The following is a 17,887-nucleotide window of genomic DNA, read 5'->3' as shown; positions in this document are numbered from 1 at the left end:
CAAAATTATTCAAAATTATAAAAGTATGAAATATATTTTCATGAGACTGTTATGAAAGATGAGAAAGGCATTATCACATCACTAGGCGGATTAAGAATGGTTTTTTTATTCTATTAAATTTCATGTCATGCAACTTTCAAATCACACAATATTACATGTTCTTCCGTGTAAGTTTGCGTGAACTGTGTCGTGTTCAGCACTTCAAAATATGTCAAAAGTTTCACGAATTTCGAAAGTTTATATTGCGCACCGTTGTTTACCAAGACATATCGCAGATATTCTCCCATTCCGTCTAATACACCTCCTATCCTGTGACACTCGTAAAGATCCTTGTAATCCCACACTGACACAAGAACGGTAATCGACCGTTCCTAACATAGAGAACAGACGTTGTTTCGAGCAGCCCCAAGATGGGGAACAGACGCTCGGGTAGGCTTGCTCTCTGTAAAGAGAAAGCAAGCCCCCCATTCCCTGTCAGCATACGACCAAGGTCCCACCGGGGTTGGTTACCCGATCTTTCCTATGGTTATTCGCACCCCAGCCGGCACCGCGGGGAGGTAGGGATAGGAGTTACTGCACAGCATTTTGGCGAAAAAATTAGTTGATTTTCTGATTTCAGTTAGTTATTTTTTGAGACAACTAAAAAAATCTTACTTTTGCTAATTTAGATTTTTTAATTCTAATTCCCTTAATAATAATAAAATTTTTGTTGAAATGGCTATTTTTTTAGTTGAATTCACCAATTAAACGTGCTGTCATTTCTTAGCTAAGGCACGCTTCATATCCATTCAATTAATTTTTTAGTTGAATTAGAGAAATAAAACGTTGTTTTCAACCAACATAAATGGTTGAATTGGTTTCTGCAATTTGCAGCTATATGGCGCTCTGTCACCGAAAAAACGTTAACACCGTAATGACTACTAGCCACTAGATGGCACACTACTACCGAAAAAAATTTCGTCGCGGTTGTCTTTTCTATATTGGCAGGTATAAATACGATGTTGTATTGGAGAAAAAGACATAATCGAAACATAAACTTCTTTTCGAAAATTTTTCTCCTCAATTACTGTTTTGTTCATTCGACTTCGCGAAATTGACTATCTCACTGAAAACTTTGAGCACTCGGAAACAAAAACCGATTACAAGTAGTACACCGGACAGCGTAGCCGAGAAGGTTGGAAGATACAAAAAAACAAATTTGACATATACAATTAGAGTGCAATATTCGAAACTCACTTCACTGTTCCCCGTAAAAACATTATTACGCACAAACCCTTTAAATGCGCACAAATTCTGAACAAATACACTTTCCACTAACAGTTTACGTCATTTTTACATATCGGTTAGAAATTTATATATCGATATATCGTAACACATGCGAAAAACATCTAAACATTTTGCAAGCAGTTTCAACAAGACTGTCCTTTAGCTTTTTAATGGATTGTTTTGCTTTGACACTTCTCATGAGTTTTTAGCTAATAAACTTGTTACTAAAACCAATTTCATTTTTGTTTTCTTTGTCCTGTCCTTCAGTAATGATGGTGATAGATAAATAGAAACAATTTTTCTGATTTTAATAACAAAATTTGTTGCCAATGAGAATTTCGTACTGGATTGAAATATTGCTGGTTTGTGTCCAGAATATTCGCCAACTAAACACATTCTCTAAAAATAAGAGTTTTTTTCAGCAAAGTAAATTCTCAATTTTAACTAATTTTATAGTTATTTTGGAAATTTTGTTGTTAAAATCAACTAATTCAAAAACAGTAATACGAATTAGGCGCAGAGCTAATTTCGGTCGTTCCATGTGGACAAGAGGCTGAGAACCACATTGGGGCCTGAATTGCGCATTGTCCAGTTGTTTACCAACGATATTCATAATAATAATAGTAATAATCACACTTTGTCTCTCAAATGGTACATGATTCGGTGTGTGAAAGGGCATGTGGCACCGTCCTGTTAGAACGTATGTTGAATACGTCCAGATCTCTAAAATGCTTAGGCAAACACAAAAATCTTATAAAACGATACCTTTCTCCATAACCATAGTGTAGTGGTCTTAATCGACTGCTTCTGCTTGTCTGGTTCCACTATCCTGCCACTATATTTGGAACGTTTCCTCAATATTTTAGTATGGATTCGACAATCAGTTAGCAAATTTTCATCTATTAAATAGAGTGCTATCAAAGAAAAAGTACTAATTACTCTTAACTGGATTTTTTCTATGTCCAAGCACCATAAAATCAAAGCGTTAAGCTACTGCTATAGTTTTTTAAGGATTTTTCAATAGTAATATGAAATAGACATCAGTTGATTCGAAAGTATTATTGATAACCGTCATCGATGCAAAATTAAATTGGATTGCAATGATTGCAATGTATCATTCAATTTCCGTTTTGCGTTTAAAGTATAGTGGAACATAAAAACTGGTATCGAAGTATCCGTGTTCTAAAAGCAAATAGCGATACCATTAGATGGTGTGTACTATTTTATTATTAAAATAAAAATTGCACTATTGCACACATAGAAAACAAATTCAAATTGTTATGCAAATTGATTGAAAACTACGCTTGACGTACTATTTGTCGCAGCAAATAATGTATTCAATATCGAGATAAAAAACATGTTTTGCTCTCATCCAACAATCGAATCATAACATAAACACATCGTAGTGCTGCACATGTTAACTAATTCCATAAACAACCAGAAATAGTACACATTTTACAACTTACGTGCCTCCGTACAGGCAGTCCAGGTATAAAAGTCCGACTGATTCCAAACCATTGAGTCATTCGAAGTTACGCATCAGCTCGCAGATTAGCAACTACGTGAGAACAACGCCAGAGTACAACAGATCTCGGAAATTTCTTTCGCCTTCGCCATCAAGATGGTTCGTGTGATCCAACATATTGCAGTATATCTGTTACTTTTTTTGTTACTATTGAGCACACAAACCGACTGTGTGAATGCAGCACCTCAGGACGGCAGCGTCAACCAGGTTCAACTGGGCTTCAAACAACCATTTTCAAGTGATACTTCAATACGGATTGCTCGGAAAAGCCCTCGTAAGAAGTTTTTTCCTGCACCACCAGGGATTGTAGGATAGGATTAGGATGATTTTAAGTTTAAAAAATTAACTTATACTAAATACGTCATTGTTGATTCTAGTCATTTATCACTTATCACGTCTTATTAAAGCAGAACGAATTACAATGCAATGTGTTTATTTGAATCATTCATTAGCGCTTGGTCGAACGTCAAGAATTTTCACACATGATGCTGTTATTCGTCGCCAAGTTCAGTCAGTTGAAATCCCATCTTACGGAGATAAACATTCTGTGGAGAATAGCAATGAAACTAGTGTGCATTTTTACTTTGTTGATGTTGAGTTTGGTGGCAGTGCAATCAGTACCGATCTTCTGTGATTTTTCAATTCTATGCTATGGACAACGTCCTTATTCGTACCCGTACAACGCCAATCTCCTACCGCATACCACGAAAAAACGGAAAAGATTTTTCCCAGCACCTCCTGGCATTGTTATAGGATAGTGAGAAGATAGGGATCTTTGTTGGCGTGCTATTGTGTGATGGTCGTTTGAAAAACCTTGCCGTTCTTCTATTTAAATAGTAATACAAAAAGTGAGATGTTGATAAACATAATTTGAGTTTGATGTAATATCTCATATGATGACCTCCGTTCACTGTTAATCCAACAAAAGAAAATATATTGTGAAGACGGTACGACCAATTTGTTTTAATTAATTGACGATGGCTTTTTGGTAAAGTGTTGCTTTACGAAATATTTATTTTGCTTTAAAAGCCGACGTTTCGAAGGAATATCCCTTCATCTTCAGGGCAAAAACGACAATAAATATTAACAATCTTTGAATGAAAGAAAATATATTTTAAAACACTTTTAATGCTGATTGAGGGCATATTATATCATAGACTACTTTAACGTGTGAAACCAAATGCATACAAGTGAAGCCAAGTGAATTCACGCCTACCCAGCTATTAATTCAGCTTATATTTATAATTGAATTTATCAAATAACTGTTAGCATATATGTAGTATGATGCATCTTTTATTTGTGAAGACTCGATATTATGGTGTAATTAGTATTTGAACACGCTGCAAAACTCAACAGTGCTGAACTTGTGCGTTATACTGCACACAAGCCTAATGAGAGTGTAGTACTACTCTAGCTGTTGGCTGAACTCTTTTCGCAAACTAACACTCTGTCAAGTACCCCACCCACTCCCAACCTTTTCTCGTTTAAACTCTATGAAAACGATTATGGGAACTCTTCTCTATAAATGTGACAAATTTCGCGCCAATTCGATTTGTTGTTACAAAAAGTCACTTTGCATACTATGTTTTTCCGAAATTAATCCAGACTGTCTTTTGAAAAGAGCTTAACATTTTTAACCTGCTTAATGCGAAACGTGAAAAATGAAAAACTAGTCATGTGTACTTTAGCACAAAACGGTACACATGAAGTACCAAACCCCTAAATGATTTTTAACCAGCTTTATTTTTAAAAAAGAGTTTAGTCGAAAATTATAAGCCCTACAAAAAAGTGTTATACTAGTGAACTATTTCTTGCCAAAACTGAGTTTTTTATCCAGTGTCTTTTTATTAAAAACTCAACTAAACTGAAAATCATAGTCATCCAAGATACCAATGAATCTCAATTTGTGAGGAAATTTCACCGAATACCCTTTTTCTAGTTGCCCGATAATATCAGAAAATGTCAGTGCTGGATAAGAAAAAGCTTTTGTTAGAAAAAGTTTTTACCTTCAAAATACTCATTTTATAATATATGGAAGGTTGGCAGGGAACATAATTATCGATGTTGGGACATAATTTCATTCGAATAAAGAATGACGGAATTTGTAATTTATAATTTGACTTCAAATGTTTAAGATCGATTATTTTCAGTGTAAAAATCGATTAGTATTTTTTCAGTTTCTTCATTCGAAAATTAGACTTATTTTGAGAACATCAATTTCACAACAGTTTTTTGTAGGGTGTGTCATTTTTCTACTCTAATTGTTTGCAAAAAGTTTGTAAAAATGATTAGTCCTTTACAAATGATTGTCTAGATCAATTTCTGAAAAATAAAGTGAGCAAAATGGCTTTCTGTGATAAAGTCTACATGCTGTCAACTCCGAATACGATTTTGGAAAAATTCGTCTATTCGAATCCTACACTAAAAACAAAAACGGTTTTGAAAATTTGAAATCAATTTACAAAAAAAAAGCATCACTTGCGAATTCAACGAAACTTTGTCCTAAGGCAGGTTATTATGTTCCCTTTTAACTGTCCATGTATTTTAAGGATCAAGAGTAAACCAAGTTAACTTGTGTTGGTAATTTGTGTATTACGCACATTTTATTTGGTACGTATGTCACGAATCTATGTTTTCATATATGCATTGCAACCAGTTTATCAAAGTGGCTTGCATGATTGATTTTAAAACAATCTTTTTTAACAATAGTTATTCTCAAATGAATATCACCAACGTTTGATGGAAAATTGCTTATATTTTATGAATGTAAATTCAATTCCCTAATAAAAAAAATTGGCTACACTCCGTCAATGCATTTGTGTTAGATCGCGCTACACAAAATAAACAAAACTAAATATTTTCTGTTACAAAACCAGTTTCCCGGAAAAATAAATAGTGTTACGACAACATTCTATATCCATTGCCTTTCGCGTGTTAAATTAAAGGTTACTATTTTGTATATTTGTATATTTGTATATTTTCAACCATATGGAAGATTTATTGATTAAAATCAGGAAAAGAAGCGCCGGAATTTGTTTTTACGCACACATTGTTGACATTACTTATACGCTTGCAAAGAGTCTTGCTCCTTAAGGCGATCAGTTTTAGGAAAAAAAGTTTTTTTATCTAAAACTTTTTCTTGTCCATTACTGTTACTTTTTGCAAATATTGGGCAACCGAGATTCATTGATTTCTTTGATGATTATGATTTACATTTGAGTTTAGTTTTCGATAAAAAGACACTGTAATATTTTTTTAAATAACAAAAAATATTTCTGTTTTCTTTAGACTGTTTTTAATTTTTTGAAGTCAATTCGATTCGTTTTTCAGTATTTTTTTTTGAGAAATTTGATTGATTTTATTAAATCCACCAGTATAATAGTTTATGTAGGCTTATCATTCACATAATAAATTATTAAAAAAAAAGTTTTTGTAACCTTTATAAAAGACAGCCTAAATAAATTTTGGAAAAAAACATAATATGCAATGTGACATTTTAGGACAAAGTCTACATATCCATAAAGTTTCATTCAAATCTGAGAAAATTCTGCCAACTGCGAATATTTAACGATGTAACCATAAACGAATATATAGATTAAACACTGATGATTTTTTATTTACATTACGGTCCTCCGTTAAACTGGCAACAATGATGTTATATCAACAATGATGAAGGTCAAATGGGTGTTTGTAATGATACTATTCTAGTTTTAAGTTAGTCGTTAATTAAGATTAGGAAATACCCTTGGCATCTTAGAGCTTAAGCACTGTGCCTAAAAATATATATTATACTATTGAATAAAAAAAAATGGGTGTTTGTAATAATCAGCATGTGAGTATCAAATTCGACTGTGAAATCCGGATTGAAATTTGGAAAAAGGCATTCTCAGAGGTATTGGGTATTTTGAACGTCAGTTTTTGCATGTTTGACATATGAAAACTTTTTCATAAAACGTGTACGCGACTATGACCAGGTGGTGGTAACGCCAAATACAACTTTGCATTTCGTTATGCCTTGGTGTCCGAATACCGCATTAGTAGCAGCCCAACTGAATGGAGAGAACTAGGGCTTTGGCTCATGAAGGCGTTATAATCAAGCGATCAATCGATTATTACGTGTGAAATGTGTGAGCGCCAGCAGGAGATTGATTGACTATACGTAATGTAAATGTCTCAATTTGATCAATAAGAGTAGAAAGCATTAGAGGTTTTTACAAGTAAAAAGTGAAGCAAAACTCCCTGATTCTTTGTCGCATCAAGGCATTTTTCACCATGCTTCAACGGTAGCTTTGGAAAGCGATTTCAATTAACTGAAAGTAATGGCTAAAAGTATCATTTTCCTCTTTTGTCTATTAATGTACTTCACTAGACAATAAATCGTAATTCATTTTGTTACTTTTTACACAAACATGTCATGTTCAAAGGAGGTCATATTTGAGTATGTCGGTATGTTATTGCACATCATACTGAAATACTCAAATATCAATATCTATTTTTCATCACATCAATTTTATGATTTTCATATTAGTAAAATAATTTAAAATCAAATTACGACCACTGAAGGTCATACAATGAACATCAGAGTGCAATAAATATAATCTGTATCACAGTAGAAGCCGGCACCTCATGTCTTATTATTTGTCTTTGATGTAACGGTGATTTAACGCGAAAGCCGTCATAATCAAGTCAATTATAAAATGAATAATTTTCAACAAATAACTTCTATTAAAAAATTTTCAATTAATTATATCCATGCGTATGGAAATTATTTCCCGTATTGATTAAAATATTATTTATCGAATTTACCTTGCGCTTGAAATACATTGAGTCGAGCAATCAGAAAAAAATGTCAAAGTATCTGTAAAAAGAAATAAACCAAAATATTGATTGATATTGATAGGGGCTCTCAGAGATAATAAATAATCACAAACAATTCATTTTAAGACTGAAATTTATGAAACTTAATGTGAATAAAAAAACACATGTTAGCTATGCTCTTATAGAGTTGGTTTTTCATATGTAAATTTGTCACAACTTATTTCTGTTTCTCTTAAATCATTTTATAACATAATGAGGCTGCGTTTCTTAGTCTTGTAACACAACTCGAACGTACAGTTGAAAATAATCGCAATTAGTTATTAGACGCTAAAATGAATCATTTTCCAGAAATTTGCGAACATAACGTTTTCACACAAACGTAGAGCATCGTTAACGTGTAAATAAATAAACAATAATTCCGCTAGTGCGTAGAATTATTTCCTCGATTCCATATTAGCACGGTTCCACTCGGATTGAGTTCCGTCTGGAACCATCGACTGCTTTTATAAATTCGAGCTGCAGCCGCATGCAAACTTCAGTCGAAAAACTGAACGAATCATCGAGAAAAGAATTGAAATTGAAACCTAAATATCTACGATTAAAATGAATATATTGGTCTGCCTTGTACTGGGAGTAGTGTTTGCAATCATGTTTGCCGAATCAGCACCACTAAATTGCGGATCTGGAAATGCAGATGTGGACGATGATGACGACGATGACGACGATGATGATGGTGACATTGTAGGTTGCAGTGAAGAAAATGATTCTCTAAAAACTTCAACAAAGATAACATCCAAAACTACATCAACAACGGCAACTGTATCTATGACACTGTCAACGACACCAACGACAAAGAAAACAACTAGATGGTTTCCAGCGCCACCCTCAATTGTTGGATAGTGTGTAATAATTTCAATATCGTTTCTACTATATTGTGATATTATTTATTAGTTTTGATAAGTACATAAACAGAATTGTAGCTTTAATATTATACATAATCACGAGTGTATGTTAACTGGAATGTTTGGAAATTAATTGTCAGTATAAAAAAAAGTGTGACATCAAGCTCTTTTTGTGAAATCTATTCTTATTCAATGATGACAAGATGGACATAATATTACTAATTATTTATAAAGTTTTTCTCAATACCTAGGATTATCAATATTATAATTAGATACCACATGCAAGTAATAGCCTTATTGTGAATGTTCTAGGCTATCCAAGAACAACCTGGAGTTTAGGTCTTACGATCTACCAGCCTGGAACAGATCGAAAGAGGAAAGTAAGCAATTTGCAGTTCGTTCACTTAGAACATATAAGGTGTTGATTGCTCTTCTTCTTCTTCTTCTTCTTCTTCATCTTCAAAACAGACAAGTAAGCAATATGTAGCTCCAGAAGTAAGCGAACAAATGGACAATGTTCCAAACAGTTATTGAATATTGGATCACCTCTTGGAATGGAAAATACAAGTACTTGAACATTTTTTCTCATACATGAACAATAGATGCGTAGTCGGGAACTTTATTTTAGAAGGATAAAAATTTACAACTTACCACTCGAGTGAAAAATGATCTGCCGACTCTGATATAATATTCTGCCACTACGCTCGAAAAGTTTTGGAGAGGTACTGCAGATATGAACTCGGAATTGTACTCAATTGGAATATTCTAGGCAATCTTTAAACCATTCAACTTTACTACAAACTATTTTAGTTACACACTCCGAAAAAAACCTTGTGATTCTACATCTTAAGAGATGCACATAAGTGGAGCGTTGTAGTTCACGCATACTTACGAGCAGAAACATGTAATATTGAGTAATTTAAAAACTACGTGATATGAAATTCGTTGAAAAAATTAAATAATTACCGATGGTGACCACCGCGACTTGAACCGAGAATCATTTGATCTCAAAGTACGTCCGTTAATCGTCTGACGCACAGAAGTGGTACTTATAAATTCATACAGTCGCACTTGCTGACTGACAGCTGACCGAAATTACAGTCGGAACCAGTAAAATTCAGTCCCATCCAATATTAAAATGAAGTTCTCCGTCATTTGACAAATTAGGTCTTTATGAATTGCATCGTATGAGGAATTAGGTCACCTGTAAAGTTCAATTTTTTGGTGTGTGTGTGTGTGTGGTTTTTTGACATAAATAACATCGAAACATGGATATAAAACGAGGGTAAAAAGATTTTCCGAGAATCGAGAAGGTTGCAAAGTTCCAAGTTGGATTCGTTCCTTTGAAGCTTACCAAAAAAAAATCAATATCTTCCCTGTAATGCAATTCCGAACGGAGTCTCAAATACCACGAACAAAATGATGTATGTTCAATTGGAATGAAGTCGTGGCAACGGAGGAGCACTTCTTCTTTGCCTTTTTCATATAAAAAGGCCATGCAGTCACTGTGAAAACCGAATTTTTTTTTTTTTTTCGATAAATACGTTTATTTCTTAAGGCAGTTTACATAAGTTTTTCTTCGCCGTAGCATCACTTTTACATAACATTCTTATCCTAATTTAATTCTAACATAGTCACAACGTTTTGAATTTATTAAAACATATTCTCTTATAGCTTAAATATCATCTTAGGTAACTCGTCATTAATTATGAAATCTACTCGGAAATATTATTTGAACCAAACGATTAACTTCTATAAATTATAAAATAAGCTGTTATTTTCAGACATTTTGTTGATAATTTCATAAACTGTTTCGAGTTTGTTTGTATTATTACATAATTTTTATTCTAATTTAGCTATTGGTTGAACTCATGGACGCAGCTGGGATCAGAACTAAGTCTTAAAAGGGGCCTTTATTAAATTGAAACTCCAATTTTCTTTATGAAATGATAAATAAGTTTCATGTATGAAAGGTCACGACAAGCAAGAATGTCTCGAACTGGGATATTGGATAGTTTACCTTGGGTACGCAAAGAATTTATTAGTTGAGATCTGACATCACGATACTCCACGCATGTCCAAACGACATGATCAATATCCCGATAACCTTCTCCGCAAGCACAATGATTAGTCTCGGAGAGCCCAATTCGAAGGAGATGTGCATCTAACGTGTAGTGATTGGACATGAGTCTGGACATCACACGAATGAAATCCCTACTCACATCCAGTCCCCTGAACCATGCCTTTGTCGATATTTTCGGAATAATTGAGTGCATCCACCGACCCAGATCATCTCTATCCCAAGATGCTTGCCAGCTGGCAAGTGTTCTTTGGCGAGACGAACTATAGAATTCGTTGAAAGCAATCGGTCGCTCATAAATTTCACCCTCAATAGCACCACGTTTGGCTAAATTATCGGCTCTTTCATTGCCTGGAATGGAGCAATGAGCCGGGACCCAGACTATAGTGATTAGATAATTATTATTCAATATGTCGTTGAGACACTGTTTTATTTTACCCAAGAAAAACGGTTCATTTTTGCCAGCAGCGATTGAGCGAATGGCTTCAATTGCACTCAGACTATCTGTGAAGAGGAAATAATGGTTTGGAGATAATGTGACGATTACACTCAAACTATAATGAACTGCTGCTAGCTCTGCTATATAAACAGATGCAGGTTCTTGAAGCCTAAATGAGGCCGAAACATTATTGTTGAACATACCAAACCCTGTCGCTTCTTCAATTCGCGATCCGTCCGTATAAAACATTTTCTCAGAGTCAATATGCCTGAACTTACTTAAAAATATTTTTGGGATTTCCGTCGAGCGTAGATGATCCGGGATTCCACGCACTTCACGCTGCATGGATGTATCGAAAAATAAAGTTGAGTCAGGGGCACTTAGGATGCTGACACGGATAGGAATATATCTTGAAGGGTTGATTTCCTGTGACATATGGTTAAAATATACTGTCATAAATTTTGTTTGAGATCGAAGCTCGACTAGTCGTTCGAAATTATTAATTACCATGGGATTCAGCACCTCACATCTTATTAGTAGGCGTGATGAAAGCTCCCAAAATCGATCTTTTAATGGAAGAACTCCCGCCAGAACTTCAAGACTCATTGTATGTGTCGAGTGCATGCAGCCTAAGGCAATTCGCAAACAACGGTACTGAATTCGCTCAAGTTTGATAAAATGAGAGTTTGCAGCGGAACGAAAACAAACGCATCCATATTCCATCACTGAAAGTATCGTTGTTTGATACAATTTTATTAGATCTTGCTGATGAGAACCCCACCAAGATCCTGTTATTGTTCGAAGAAAATTTACTCTTTGTTGGCATTTCGTTATCAGATACCTAATGTGTCCTCCCCACGTGCATTTGGAATCGAACCACATCCCGAGGTATTTAAAAGTTAAAACCTGTTGGATCATTCTTCCCATCATATGGAGCTGAAGCTGCGCGGGATCATGCTTTCTTGAGAAGACGACTAACTCTGTTTTCTCCGCAGAGAATTCGATACCAAGATGAACAGCCCAAACGGACAAGTTATCTAAGGTATCTTGCAATGGTTTATGCAGATCAATAGCTTTGGGCCCAGTAACTGAAACCACGCCATCATCTGCCAATTGCCTTAGTGTACATGGGGTTACTAGACAGCTGTCAATGTCATTCACGTAAAAATTATAGAGGAGCGGACTGAGGCATGAGCCTTGCGGGAGACCCATGTAGCTAATTCTGAATGTTGCCAAATCGCCATGTGAAAAATACATGCACTTCTCTGACAAAAGGTTGTGCAAATAATTATTTATAACCGCTGGAAGTCCATGTTGGTGGAGCTTGTCTGAAAGAACATCAATGGAAACTGAATCAAATGCTCCTTTAATGTCTAAAAATACAGATGCCATTTGTTGCTTTTGAGCGAAGGCAGTTTGGATGTCAGACGAAAGTAATGCAAGGCAATCATTCGTCCCTTTATTTCTACGGAAGCCAAACTGAGTATCTGACAACAAACCGTTCGTCTCGACCCAAGTAAAACCGAAATTTGAATCAGTGTCATATAAAAATCGACTCAGTTCGTTGAGTACGCAAAATGTTTATATGATCTCGGAGATTTCTGAAACTAAGACTCAAGTAAAAGGTCTCTTGATGAGTTTTACCCGGATCGAACTGCTGGTTCGGGAGTAACGAGGTAAAATGTGTGAAAAATATGAAAAAAAAGTCCATTCGATTTGATCAGACACTGCTAAACCGTTTTTCTTCAACTCAGATTCATATGAAAGACCGTATAGTCTCATAGCCTGCTATTGATTCTCATGTGAATCCAACTTTCGGTTGCGGAGTTATGGGGTAAAATGTGTTCATCCTATTTTTACAAGCTTAGGTTCAAATGAAAGGCCTTAAGATCACATATAACCCTACTCATTTGTCGCGACTTCCTCCGTTGATATTCATTACGGTCCGATGAATGTTTCGAAAGTCATATAAACTGTCTGTTCACTAATGCACACTTTGATTCAGATCAGTAAGAATTTCAAAAAAAGCAATGATTAATCCAGTTAGTTGTACATTCAGTCACGTACTCAGAGGGGGGGGCCCGAGGGGCCCTGGCCCCTCCCGAAATCAAAAACATATAATTATTTAGAATGTCTTAGACATGTGTTACAAAAATAACAAGACAGTAAACGTAATGAAATGTGACACAATATCAGTTCCAGTGGAAAAGTTTAAAGTGTATGTTCAAAACAGCCGTAAAAGGCACACCGAGAATTAGGTGCATCTTCAGTAACATTATTTTTTAATCTTTGGGCCCCTCCCGAAATGAAATCCTGGGTACGGGCCTGTGTACATTCAACTATCATAGAAATCATGTGAATCATGAAGTTGATTTGAAAACTACATAATTGAAAACCTTGAACTAAACTGAAATGTGCCATTATTTACGACAACCTTCATCAAAGATAAATAATAAAAACATGCATGTGCCTACGAAAATTAAAACAAATTATGAACAAGTAGAGTACCGCAGTAGAACACCCTTAAGAAAAAATGGAGTTTATGAGTACAAATGAATATTCACTTAGAGCAAAAACTACTTTCGGAACAAGATTTTGCAATGGTGGATAATGTACTTGCTTATGACAAATTTAGCAGCTAAAGTTTGCTTCATTTAAAATTGGAACAAACTTTTGTTCATATTGTGGCGCTCCTGGTGGACGGATATGGAAGTTCTTGGCGCCCACGTGTCGGGAATTTTGTCAGCTTCACGTAAGATTTTTGACATTCCGCAAGTCGACTGTATTTTGTAAACAATCAATATAGAAGCCGAAAGAAGGAAAAAAATTATGCACAGTTATTTGGAAAATCCATTGTGGTCTGCATCTAGGCTAGCTAAACAGCTGAAATTGCTCAGAAATACCATATGGCGCGTTTTCAAACGGTATAAGGAAACATTGACGACGATTCGGAAACCTCAAGCCAATCATCGGAGTGGAACTGTCGACCGGAAACTGTGTGGTAAGATTCTGAAGACGATTAAGAGGAATTCTAATCTGTCGGACCGTGATTTGGTCAGAAAATTCGGTGCTGTCCATAATACCGTGAGGAGAACTCGACTCCGGGAAGGAATCAAATCGTATCGAGCTAGCAAACAGCCAAATCAAACCATAAAACAGAATAGTGTGGTCGAAATTCGTGCTCGGAAACTATATGACCAGGAGCTGACAAAGTTCGACGGGAACGATGAACGATGAAACCTATGTCAAGGCTGACTTCGGGCAAATCCCAGGTCAAAAATTTTACTTGGTAACTACTCGGGGGGATGTTCCAGCCAAATTTTAATTTGTTTTTGCCGACAAATTTGCAAAAAATTTATGATTTGGCAGGACATTTGCAGCTGTGACAAAAAGAAAGGTTTCGTTACAAATAAGACAAAGACAATACCAGAAGAGTGTCTCCAAAAACGAATTTTGCCGTTTATTCGATCCCACGACCATCCCACGACCATTTATGATTTGGCAGGACATTTGCAGCTGTGACAAAAAGAAAGGTTTCGTTACAAATAAGACAAAGACAATACCAGAAGAGTGTCTCCAAAAACGAATTTTGCCGTTTATTCGATCCCACGACCATCCCGGTAATGTTTTGGCCAGATTTGGCAAGCTGTTATTACAGCAAAGTCGTTCAAGAGTGGTATGCAGAGAAAGGGGTTCAGTTAGTTCCGAAAAACGTGAACCCACCCAACTGCCCCCAGTTCCGCCCTATTGAGAAATACTGGGCAATCATGGAGAGGAGACTCATGGCAAAGGGAAAGGTTGTCAAAGCCATCAATCAGATGACGACTTGGTGGAATAAGATAGCTAAAACGATGGACGAAGAAGGTGTGCGCCGCCTAATGAGCCGTGTTATAGGAAAAATTCGAGAATTTCTTCGAAACCGTGACGAATAATTTTATCCGTATTTTTTCTTAAAAGTATGAAGAAAACGTTACATTTGTATGACAAAAGATCTTGAATTCAATTATAAATAACTGAAATACAGGCAATTGTCTTTGTTCCAATTCTATCTGAAGCAAGCTTTACAAGTAATCCATTTTTTCAGCATTGCGATTTTTCAGTCCAGTATTATTTTATGTATGGGGAGGCGGTGGTGAGCTCACTTCGTCCGCATCCCTCGCCGTCATTTTTTTCTAGTAACGCTTCGTCACCAATGCTATCGTTTTCCATTAGTTCATGTGCCATTGCAAACTTAATTTTTTTTGTAATCTTATCATTAACTGAATATTTTATGTCGAATGTACGCGAAAGTGTTGACATTGTAACGGAACACGTATCCACCGGGTGATGTCAATCGAGCCCACACATTTTCTCACTAAACGAGCTGTTTTGATGCTTGGTTTAGTGTTTATATGACCAGCTCGGGATCTTTACAATGGAATGCAAATGTGATAAGGGAAAACGAATTTGTTTATCTGAGTAGGACATGGGTTCTCTGGTGTGTTGAGTATGAAACAGGAACAAAAGTCAAAGTCTTGGCATTACATTCCTTTTGTGGAATTTGGCCTTTCTGTTTCAACAGACTTCGCAGCCGATTATTAGTGTACAGAATCATTGCATGGCTAGTACTGTGGATCCTACTGACACTAAGAATCCTTCCAGGTCGGGGCTCGAACATACGACAACTGGCTTGTAAGACCAGCGTCCTATGCATTGAATCGCCAAACAGGAACAAATCACATTAATTTCTCAATTATTAAAAGATGATTTTGCTTGAACGAACTTGTTGAGATTTAGAGATATATGTAAGTAAATTTATCATCTTAATCTTGACAATCCATAGTAGATCTTTAGTTCGATTACATGTCAACCATCAAACTGTTGCAAAAAAAACAACAATTTCCCGGTGGCTATCTTGACAAACTTTTTGGAATATATTGGTTTGAAAACAGGTTTCAAGATAGTTTTTCATCGCGTTTTCCGTTCATTGTTTGTGCTATAATAGTTTAATCGATTACCGACTGGGAGTTCGATGCGGTGCCTAGGTGTTACCCTCAAAAAAGTCTAACTTCAATGTGTATCAGACAGCTTATAGTAAAGTGATTGATCGAAACAGTTATTTTGAGTGATAGTGCAGTCTTATTTATTGAACATTGCTGATTCGCGAAAATAAAGAACATTCCAGCGACGGAAAGTGTGATTTTACCGCCAAAAATTAAACGGCATCAACCGATCGAAGCTCCATCTACATATCATTGTCGGTGTTACGGATCAGTTTAGTAATGCAATTATATCAGCTTAATAATTCAATTATATCAGTTATAATTAAACCACAGGGATTTATCCGATGGCCCAAAGAGTGGGTCTAGACATTGTAAAGTATTAAGAAAATAATGAACAAAACTAAACCGCTCTTCAAGCGGTTGTAGTACCTCAATAAAGCAGGTATAGATTTATGATTTGTGTGCAAGCCGAGACAAGCCGCTCTTCAAGCGGGTCTAGGGCCAAATATAGGAATTTCCACATTTAGAGCAATAAAATCTTTCCGCTCAGCTTTCGATGTATGAAGTAAATAATACCTTGTAAACAAGCAGGTAAAACTAGATGCGCGCGCTGACATAGCTAGATATCAGTGTGAGTTAGGATCCCGCAATGGGATAGAAAGGGAAAACCGAGAATGTTGCGGTTAATGTCGCGCAACATTTACATTTGTTGTAAGGAAAATACTTGTATATATAGTTAAGATTTTGTTAAAATAAATCACTTGCAATTCACTGCAGTCAGGGGGAAATTGTTACTCATCCGAAAACAGCCCAAGTGGAATTGATTTCAAGGTGGATAGACCGCTACGAGAGCTATCCGGCTGCGAAACAATTACACTAGGCTTCATCCAGATACCCCTTAGTAACATTGGTGGCCCCAAGAGGAGCCAAGAAAAAACTGGTCTCTAACGCCAGTAACATTGGTGGCTGCTGAAAGGAATCTCTGCGGTCAATAACGTTGGTGACTCTAGAAAAGAGTCTCGCCATTAACAGTCGGTGTTATTACATTTATGTTATCAGATTTATATCGAATGTGTGAAAATGTACAAGTCAATCGTGCTGAAAATCTAAAATTAGTCCACAGCAAGCCCATCTTCAAGTGTTTATTTTAATTTCCCAGTAGTGGTATGTCATCAAGCGTTGTTTGCGAATAGGACAAAAAGGATACTGTTGAGATCGTTCGTTAGAGATGTTTAACATTTTACCTGTTTACAATGTCTTATTATATTTTTTTTACTAAAAATCTGGCTAGACTAAACTCTGTCGATTGAGAACGTGGCTGGCGTCGGTATAGATTAGCACGCAGGGATCAACCCATATCGACAGCACTTACTTATAATGTTGCTTTCGCCCTTCAGTGAGCGTATTTTTCGTTGCAAAGAAAATACCAACGAAAGATAAAATTTGTCATAGTGAACAGTGTGTATTGCTTTTATTTCACACACATCGAAATAATAATAAAACAATCCTTTTGTCGTTATCATATTCAAGGAAAATTGCTTTTTTATCTTTCTCCGATTTTGGGTCGTTTCTAAAAACTCATGTTTTAAAGTGAGCAGAGTCTCGGTATTTCATATCATTCGTTCTTGGAACTCGACCATGGATCATGGAACATTTACTGAACAGAGTAAGTAATCTTTGGTAACTTGAATAAATGTAATACACATCACCTTCACAATAAACAACTTGTTCGATGAAAGCTGCTAAAAATAGAGTAAAAATGTTTTTCGGGTGCGAAGAAAACTGTCAATAAATTACCTCATTGACGTCGCTATTCACAAACACCATCCAACAGTTCAAAGGGAAAAAGTAGAACGTTTTTCTACACTCTGGGAC

Source organism: Malaya genurostris, chromosome 2 (genome assembly GCF_030247185.1).
Source record: "Malaya genurostris strain Urasoe2022 chromosome 2, Malgen_1.1, whole genome shotgun sequence".
Lineage (NCBI taxonomy): Eukaryota > Metazoa > Arthropoda > Insecta > Diptera > Culicidae > Malaya > Malaya genurostris.
Note: the sequence above shows the minus strand (reverse complement) of the source record.